This window comes from Sarcophilus harrisii, chromosome 1 (assembly GCF_902635505.1).
Source record: "Sarcophilus harrisii chromosome 1, mSarHar1.11, whole genome shotgun sequence".
NCBI lineage: Eukaryota > Metazoa > Chordata > Mammalia > Dasyuromorphia > Dasyuridae > Sarcophilus > Sarcophilus harrisii.
This window is the reverse complement of record NC_045426.1, coordinates 35015712-35022597: the sequence shown is the minus strand read 5'-3', so window position 1 is coordinate 35022597 and position 6886 is coordinate 35015712. Positions and strand designations below refer to the sequence as shown.

At 38.9% G+C, this 6886-nt stretch overlaps 1 pseudogene; it reads left to right on the top strand.

Annotated features, from left to right (window-relative positions):
* Window positions 1-4544: 4544 nt before the first annotated feature.
* LOC116421713 lies at window positions 4545-6203 on the top strand (annotated as a pseudogene).
* The last annotated feature ends 683 nt before the right edge of the window (window positions 6204-6886 follow it).

Here is a 6886-nt window from a genome sequence, read left to right as displayed (position 1 = left end):
GGATTGATTTCAGCAGGATGATTTCAGAAAGGCCTGGAGAGACTTAGATGAAATGATGCTGAGTGAAATGAGCAGGGCCAGGAGATCATTATATACTTCAACAACAATACTATATGATGATCAATTTTGATGGACTTGGCCATCCTCAGCAATGAGATGAACCAAATCAGTTCCATTGGAGCAGTAATGAACTGAACCAGCTACACTCAGAGAAAGAACTCTGGGAGATGACTAAAAACCATTACATTGAATTCCCAATCCCTATATTTTTGCCTGTCTGCAATTTGGATTTCCTTCACAGGCTAATTGTACAAGATTTCAGAGTCCGATTCTTTTTGTACTGTAAAATAACGGTTTGGACATGTATACTTATTTTATATTTAATTTATACTTTAATATATTTAACATATATTGGTCATCCTGCCATCTAGGGGAGGGGGTGGGGGAAAGGAGGGGAAAAATTGGAACAAAAGGTTTGGCAATTGTCAATGCTGTAAAATTACCCATGCATATAACTTGTAAATAAAAAGCTATTTAAAAAAAAAATCATCAAGTGGGAAAAAAAATCTTTGAATCACATTTCTCCGATAAGAATTTTGTATACAAGATATACAAATAATTAATATATGTGTATAAGACCAAAAGTCATTGCTCAGTAGATAATCAGTTAAAAGACATGAACAAACAGATTTTTAAAGATTGTATTCAAAATATGTATACATATATTGGATTTAACATATACTTCAGCACATTTAACATGTATTGGACTACCTGCCAGTTAGGGAAGGGAGTGAGGGAAAGGAGGGGAAAATTTGGAACAGAAGATTTTGCAAGGTCAATGCTGAAAAATTATCCATGTGTATGTTTTGTGAATAAAAAGCTATAATAATATTGTTCTTTTTCTTGGTGGGAGGGAGAAAATCAATGCATAATAAATTTTTTAAAATTAATTTTAAAATTCTTGTTAAATTGAATTGACTCTACTCAGAGTTGGTGTGGGCTGCTCCCAAGTATTTCTTCCCCTCTCCTTTCTCTTGCCATAAAACATAAAAGGACAGATATTGGGAGATAGAATAGGCAATGCAAAGAGAGCTGGCTCTAAGAAGTCAGAATTCCAATCTTTCTTCTGCAATCTGGGGTAATTCATGTAGTTTCCCAGTTTCCTCTGCTAAATGAAGGTCAGAATAAGTGGCTTCTGAGGTGCCTTTTCCCTGATCTATGATCCTATGACCCCTGGCTTTTCTTCACCAGTTCTTTCCCTGCTACCAAGTTGGGGATATCAGTCATTTTTTTCTTGAACTTGCCTGAGGTAGGAGAGATCTGTTTATATTGTGAGATTCAGTGTGACCCAATATTGACAGGGGGAGGTTCTCCTAAACAAGTCTATCCTGTATGACTGGAAATTCAACCACTCCCCACAGAGATTCCTCATGCCTGAGGCTTTAGCAAACAGGCTCCAGCATGCAAGCTTGAGCTCCTTTGGCTAGAAACCTGGTTTCTGTTCTTATTCTACACAACATTGGCCTCTACCCTCATGGATTGTATTCAGCACAGCTCTTGTACACGATCTAGGCCCACCAAGGGATGTGGCCTTAGGCAGTGAATTGCAGAAAGCCAAGCCAGTTATCATAATCCAGGCATATCAAAGTGTCCTTGAAATTCTTCTGGATATCCCCCTACTCTAGCAGGGTCAGTAAAAATCACCATTGCAGTTATTCAGTTGCTTTTATTCATTTACACTCATGTCATTGGGTAAATTGTTTTCCTGATTTTATTTCATTCATTTTGTATCAGTTCATATCAGTCTTAAATGTTTTCTGAATTATTTGTATTTGTCACTTGCAACAGTATTTTGTGGCATTCATAAACCACAATCATTCCCCAATCATCTGGTATCCACTTTGGCTCCAGTTTTTACCTCCTCAAAAGAGATCATTGAACACAAACTATGTGATTGATCATCAAGTGTGTTGTATAAGGATGAGATATCTGACCTCTGAGGTACCTGACAACTCTGGAGTATCTACAGGTCTATGTATATTGCTTTAATAAAAAAACGACACATGAATGTTCGCCTTTTAAAATATATACAAGATAAATTAGGGAGTTATTATATGCTTTATGGAGGAATTCTTTGCTTTACAAAACAATTTTCCATAGGATTTTTTTATCTAGCAAACTCCCCAATGAACTTAAAATATAATTCAATTTATATAAAATTTTAATGTAACTTTGTGGAATTCTAATTCATATAAGATAGACCTGAAGAGAATATGAATAAACTTGAATCGGTTATGACAAATTCTGACTTTACTTATCCTTTCCTCCCCATATTTAAAAATTGATGCTTTTAAAAAAGACAAAACTTCAGTCATGTTCCAACACAATCCTAACCCCTTAGCATGTTTGCACATGCACACACACACACACACACACACACACCTGTCCCTATAACAAATAAAAACAGTGTAAGCAAACCAATTAACAAAGCAACCCATACAACACTGCCCCTTCACCTCCTACTGGATGGGAGAGATTCATCCTCCATTCCTTGTTCTTCAGAAATAATATTGCAACTATTCAATATTAGGTTACCCTTTTGTGCTGTTTTCATTTACATCAATTCAGTCATTAAATAAATTATTTTCTTGGTTTTGTTTAGTTCTCTTTATATGTTTATTTAAGTTCCCTGATTTTTCTGAATTATCTGCACTTGTCATTTCTTATGGGACATTAAGATGGATTTGCATCTGGTTTCCATGATTCCTTCAACCAATCCATGCCCCTATCAATTGCCACTTGTTTTGACTCCAGATTATTATTTTTGTTGTTATTGTTGCTAACATATAAAAACATTGCTATGAATGTTTTGATATATATGAGAACTTTATTTCAGTCACTCACTTACCCAATGTTTCTAAACAGCTGCCAAATCTTGTTTCTATCTCTACATCTCTTTCCCTTCTCTCTCCTCTCAGAATCACCTCCCTACCTTAGACCTGCTCACCTCTTACCTGGATCGTTGCAATGGTCTCCTAACTGATCTCTCTGCTTCAAGTGTCTCTTCTCATCAATTTATTTTCTATTCCAGTAGCGTCGAACTCAGATCAAAACAGGGGTTATCATACATAAGGATCCCTGTGAAATGCATATTGACTTAGAAAACCAAATATCTACATTATCAATGTTTTAGTCTACTTTGGGGGCAGTTAGGTGGCTCAGTGGATAGAGTACAGGTCCTAAAGTCATGAAGATTCATCTTCCAGAGTTCAAATCTGGTCCAGCCACTCACTAGCTCTGTGATCCTAGGCAAGTCATTTGTTTACCTCAGTTTCCTCATCTGTAAAATGAGCTGGAGAAGGAAATGACAAACCCTTCCAATATCTTTGCCAAGAAAACCCCAAATAAAGTTACAGACTTGGACACAACTGAAAAACCACCATTCTGTTTTTATTTCTTTTGTTAACTATTTCCTAATTACATTTTAATATGGCCTAGCCTAATCATACTTGTATTGTTTAATATCTCTGCTACAGCCACTGATGTAATTTTTCTAGAGTATGTCCAGATATGTCTCTGCCCTACTAAATAAATGAAAGCTAGTGGCTCTCCACCACTTCTGGGATCAAATGTAAATTCTTACTTGGTCTTGAACTCTTCATTCAAAGACGTTGGACTTTCCAGATCCTCCGTGAACTCTATAGGTCAGCTACCCTGACCTTCTGTTCCTCAGACATGGCACTTGCCGGAGATGCTCTCCTTTACTTCTTGGAGTTCCTGGCTTCCTTTAAGAGGCGACCCAAGCACCACCTTCTAGATGAGGTCTCTTCTGGTTCCGCCCTCATCCCCAACATCCTCCATGTCTCATTACAGCTCTCCCCTCTAAGTGGAAGCTTTATGTTTGGTGTCTACTTAAAATGTGCCTGTTATCTTTCCTATTAGACTGTGAGTGCCTTGAAGACAAGCTTGTTTTGCTTTTTCTTTGTCTCTCTGATGCCTTCTGTAGTGCCTGAAATCTAATGGACATTTAGAGATGATTATTGATGGATTATCAATTAGCTTCCTTGGGAATAGGCCCAGCAGTGAGATCTCTGGGCCACATGATGTGGAGTGACGTTCTCCATGCAATTCCAAATCTTGCCTAGATTATTGCAAGGCTTCTAAATTGTTTTCCCTCCCTCGAGTCTCTCCTTATTCCAGTCCAGCCTACACATATGCTTTTCTTGCTCAATCAATTCCAGGGTCCTCCTATTGCCTCCAGGATCAAATATAAACTCCTCTGTTTAGCTTAAAGTTCTACACAAGCTGGTCAGCTTTATTGGCTATTACTTCCTGTCCTCATGTTGCTCTCCAGCCAAACTGGCCTTCTCTCTGCTCCTTGTCATCTCTCTCCTCTCTCCTTTCTCAATTGCTGATTCACCTGTCTGAAATGTGCCATTTCTTATCTCTGCCTCATGTAGTCCATCTCTTCCTTTTAGAAGCAAATCACTTGGGAAACAAACAGCAGTAATGGCAGCACCCGGAGCAGTGTGTGATGAACCTGAACCTTGAGGTGGTGGGACCTACTACATTGGAGTAGAGGAGTGTTAACCTTGATCTGGGGCAGCCACAGAACCCATGAAGACATTGAAACTTTATCCAACAGCAGTGAAGGCTGGGACTTCCCCCATAATGTCCTGCAGGCTATCTTGGTTTGGAAAGTGGGAGCATTTATCAACAATTCATGGATCAGGCAACAATGGCCAATTGCCATGTTTGCTCCCAAGAACTTTGAGCTAGAAGATAATGGTAAATCTTCCTGATTCCTCAGGCAATGAATCTCCTCTCCAGGGTAGTTTCTCTTCTGGGTTCAGTGATGGTGGCAGCAGAAACATGCACAATGACTTTATCATGGTTGACTTTAAACCACCTTTCTCAAAAGACATCATGCTGCCCATGGATTTAGAGACCTTCTACCTAGAGTTTCAGAATTCCCTTCAGCTGAGCATTCTTTCCATCAACATTTGGGTTCAGCCCATGACTGAAGACCTGGACTCTCTTTCAGAAAAACTGGCTACTTGTCAAATGGTTTGAAGCCTTTGCAGAGACCTTAAAGTCATTATTCTCCCCATTCCCCTGGAGCAGCAGCAGTCCCTTTCTTGGATACCTATGAAGAGACCATTCCATCTACCTTTTTTCTCTCTCTCTCATCTGTTATTTATTCAGCTTCAATCCAGGTCAAGGAGTGGAAGGCAAGAGGGAAGGGACTCCCTCATTTCTGTCTCTTGGCTTCTCTCCCCCAGTCAAATCCAGGAACCAGCATTGAAGAAAGCCCAACCCCTGTAGCATTTGAGTTCAGGGTCATAACTTAACATAAGGGCAAGAATAAGCACAGCTGGTGAAAAAGGGAGCTTCCTCACCTTCTACAAGTGTCTGCTTCTTGGTGTATTTTCTACCAAGGGTCTTTCTCAATCCCATCTGGAGTACAGCAACTAATCTCAGGCCCTACTGCTCAACCAGCTGTTATAGCCAGATCAGAACAGATATTATCTTCACTGAACATGGCCATCCAGTTTTGCCTGTAGAATTATTAACCTCCCACACTCCTTGAACTAGACAGATTGGAGTTCAATCTAGTCATACTGGGTATGACTACTCTACCCCACCTCTACCCCATTGACCCAGGAACAAGAAAGGAAAAAAGAAATAGTGATTTAGCAGTACCCTCACCCAGGGTGGAGGCTGGAAGGAGGAAGCCTTTTACTTTCCCATATCTCAGTACTCTGCCCACTAGAGAAAAGACTCATGTGTTCTGGAAAGGCTGGCTGCCTGTCCATAACCTCACTTTTCTAGCCCAATGCAGTCTGTTTCCCATGTAGTATAAATGTTTTCATGACCCTATCTATGCAAGGCTGCATTGGACTACCTTAAATGATTCGTTGGCTTACCTGTCCCCCATTCCTGACCCATGCTCATAAATAGAAACTCAGCAGCCTTATTTTGTTAAGATTGTGCCACCGGGAGTTGTAGACCAAGATTCTCTCCTTTCTTTTCCCTTCCTCTCCTGCTATTGTTGCTGCTTTATGCTTATAGATAAGCATCAAACAGTAAATATTTATTGCTTTAAAAGAAATCAGATTATTTTTAAAAATGCATATGATTTTTTTTTTGTATAATTGCATATGTATGACCTATATTTGATTGCCTACTGTCTTGGGGAGGAGAAAGGGGTGGGAGGGAGAGAGGGAACTTAAAACTTTTTTTAAATGTTTAAAAATCAGGGGGTGGTGTGGTAATAAAGAATGGTGGCTTAGCAGTGCTGAACCTAAACCTGTGTTATAATACAGCAGCAGTCATCAAAACCATTTGGTACTGGCTACGAAATACAGTAGTGAAACAGTGGAATAGTTTTGATACATACAACAAAATAATCAAGGCCTATAGTAATCTAGTATTTGATAAACCCCAAACTCCAGCTTTTGGAATAAAAACTCACTATCTGACAAAAACAGCTGGCAAAACTGGCAAATAATATGTCAGAAACTCGGCATAGACCTATATCTCACACCCCATACCAAAATAAGATCAAAATGGGTATATGATTTGGGCAAAACGAATGATACCATAAACAAATTAGGAGAGCAAAGGATAATTTACCAATCAGATCTTTGGAAAAGGGAGGAATTTATGACCAAAGAAGAACTAGAGAATATTATGAAAGAAAAAATGCACAATTTTAATTACATTAGATTAAAAAGGTTTTGCACAAACAAAACCAACAGAAACATGAGTAAAAGGGAAGTACAAAGCTGGGGGGGAAATCTTTACAGCCAGCGTTTCTAATAAAGGTCTCATTTCTAAAATATGTAAATTTATAAGTCATTCCCCAATTGATAAATGGTCAAAG